The following is a 3,154-nucleotide window of genomic DNA, read 5'->3' as shown; positions in this document are numbered from 1 at the left end:
ATATTTGTACTACTTTTTAATACATCATCCCAGGTTGAATACTCTTTTTTGAAAATCATATATAATTATTGTTTTTTATTATTTTCATTATATTCACTTTTATATTTAAAAATAAAAGATATAAATAAGGCAGAAATTAATTTAATAATAAAACAAAAAGTAATATAATTCAAATATATTAGTATATATATGGTATGTAATGCATAAATGTGAATTTACAAGTTTTGAGATTTGTAAAACACAATCTACGTTTAACAGGGATGAAAAAATAAATTACTTGTTGCAAAACACAATTTGTATTTTATAAGGAGGTATAATCAGATTTTGAAATGTATTTTTTGTCTCCTGCATGCAGATTAAATCTGCACTTTAATCGCATTGAAAGATGTCAAACGCAACCTGCGTTTTATAGAAAAGAAATTTAGATATTCTACACGTGTATATGACAAAATGAGAAAGAATTTTTATATCGTGTTTGGAGTTTGATTGTGAAGGTAGGTAAGAAATACATTGTTTCTACATTTTGCTTGAATGAAAGTAGAAAGAAGAAAGCTTAAGAAGAGGGAGAAGCTTGAGTGTGAAGTAAAAGTAGTAAAAAAAAATGATTTGTGATTTTACATTATCTTAAGAATATATTATTAAATATTTGGATCATCCTTAATATATGAATAAATATTTTTTGTATTTTAATTATAAATAAATTTATTTATTTATATTGTTATTAAAGTTATTAGTAGATAGATTTTTGTTATATAATTTAATTGTTAGTTTATTATTATTATTGTTATTATTATTAATATTAATTAGTAGAATGTTATTATTATTATTAGTAAGTAAAACTACAGTAGTTATTATTATTATTATTATTATTATTATTATTATTATTATTATTATTATTATTATTAATGTATTACACTGTTTCTGTGTTATTTTATTATTATTATTACGAAATATTATTACTATTATTATTGTTATTATTATCACTACAAGAGACACGCTAAATAGCGACGGTTTTTTAGAGATCGCCGCAAAATAATATATCAGTAGTTTCCCAAACGTTGCAAGTTAGGGGGTGCACATTTGATTTTATGGCAATTCTAACGAACGGCTGATACAACCGTAGATAAATCAGATAATTGCTTTTGTGGCGGTTGTTAAACCGCTGGTATTTTGAGTCTTTTTTCAACATTTCCTGGCCTTTAGAGGCATTGTCACCTACATCCAGAAAATTGGTAGGAGTACTCCCATGCAATTTAATTATATCCATTGTCGCCATTGCTAATCCTGCACCATTCACCATGCAACCAATTTCTCTATCTAACCCAATATAATTTAAATATGTCTTTGCAGTAGCCACTTGTTGAAAGAAGAAAGACACATAATACATATCAAGTGATGAGAAATAAACTACATAGAAAAGACTTGATAAAAAGATTGATCTGTTTAAGATAATAAATTGTCATTAACGTACATATGCTTTTTAAAACAATATATGAAAACAAATATAAGACATTCTGTGTGCTTACTTTCAAAAGAGTGCAGTCAGTTTTGCAAAAAACATTATACAAATTCTTTACTTGTTCAATAAATTTATTTCTATCAGCTCCTTGGGAGCCAAGTCATCAACCACCTTTACAGCATCTTCATCAGCAATTCCTTTAAAAACATCAATTGGTACGTACTAGAAAGAAAGAGCCCATTGGATTATCATGTAAAGAAAATATACTAGCAGGACAGAAAATTTTAGTAATCATGAGAAATGCTAAGAATAACACCTTTATAATCATGCCTGGAAATTCCTCTGCAAGGTCTTCAATACTGGTTCCTCCTTTACTACATGCAATGACAAGCTACAAACTAATAAAAGGAAAAATAATTGAAATTCAGTTACATAAATACCATAAAAAAGTTACAAGGGTTTAACACTTTGCAAATAACACAAATTAAATTTAAACAAACGGTACATAATACTTACAGGACCAGCAAACTTACAATCATGATTATAGAAAAAAGTATATCTTATTCACAAGTGCCAATTTTTGACACAGATAAACTGTAGAAAACAGACAATTAGAAATATCAAAAAATAATCCATCGAGCAGGACCGTGTATCCATTTCATATATGATTGTGCATAAAAAAAATTTGAACATCATTTCCAAGCAAAACAACAGCTCTCATCAAGTATATTGTGATCATCAAATTGTGTAATTAGTGGTGGAGTCATTAGTATTTCATCAATACCACTTTATATATATATTGCAATGTTCAACAAATGTATAGAATCAACTAGAAGTATATACATAGATGATAAGAACAAATTTCTAGGCATTAAATAGCACATATGAATACAAGTAAGTCCAGGTGACCAATCCAACCACAAAAAATACTACCAGATCATATGCTAAAAAGGCAGCGTGAACATTTTGTTCATCCTACAAACATACAGTATAAGAAACTATGTGCTCTAACCATGCAACTTTGGCTAAAAAAATATTAAAAAAATCAGACACCACAAGTATTAATTATCTGAAAAGGCTGGTGCCACTGTATTACATCTATAAATATCATCGTCAAGAGATGAAAATTACTAGCATATACATGCATACTAAAAATGAAGACATTTTCAGAAATAAAAATTGTAGATAATGATCAAATAAATCCTTTTCGTTTAATATTGAAAGGAAAAAATGTAAAAAATTTATGAAACTAAACATTGACATTTAGTTTTCTATTTATGTGAAAGCATAAAGGTTATCGAAATTCTCAACATGTCAGAGAGTGAAATTCCTCTACAAAAAAATATATGATAACTATATCAAATTACCTCGCTTTCATTAGAAAAGACATCCTCGATAGCCTTCCTTGCCTCTTCAACAGAGGAAACAACTATGCCTCTCGGAACACTCACTCCGTACTTGCTCATCAACTCTACGCTCTATTTTCAATCAACAATAAGCAACTTAAGGACATGAGCTACAACGGGGCTCTCTGTGTCACAATTCACAAACAAACAGAAGACAGAAGAAAAAAAAGAAAAATTATATACAAACTTAATGTTTCGATTCCATCAAACCAACCCAAAAACATAATAGTGGTACCTTCAAACCCTTTAACTCTATACAGCAATAATTAACCTGAATTAATAGAAGATC

At 28.1% G+C, this 3,154-nt stretch overlaps 1 pseudogene; it reads right to left on the bottom strand.

Moving 5' to 3' along the window:
• Positions 1-1,015: 1,015 nt before the first annotated feature.
• On the bottom strand, positions 1,016-2,925 carry LOC130949362 (succinate--CoA ligase [ADP-forming] subunit beta, mitochondrial-like; annotated as a pseudogene).
• Between the last annotated feature and the right edge of the window lie 229 nt (positions 2,926-3,154).

Source organism: Arachis stenosperma, chromosome 9 (genome assembly GCF_014773155.1).
Source record: "Arachis stenosperma cultivar V10309 chromosome 9, arast.V10309.gnm1.PFL2, whole genome shotgun sequence".
NCBI classification, from domain to species: Eukaryota; Viridiplantae; Streptophyta; class Magnoliopsida; order Fabales; family Fabaceae; genus Arachis; species Arachis stenosperma.
The sequence above is the reverse complement of the archived record's forward strand: the minus strand, read 5'-3'. Positions and strand labels throughout refer to the sequence as shown.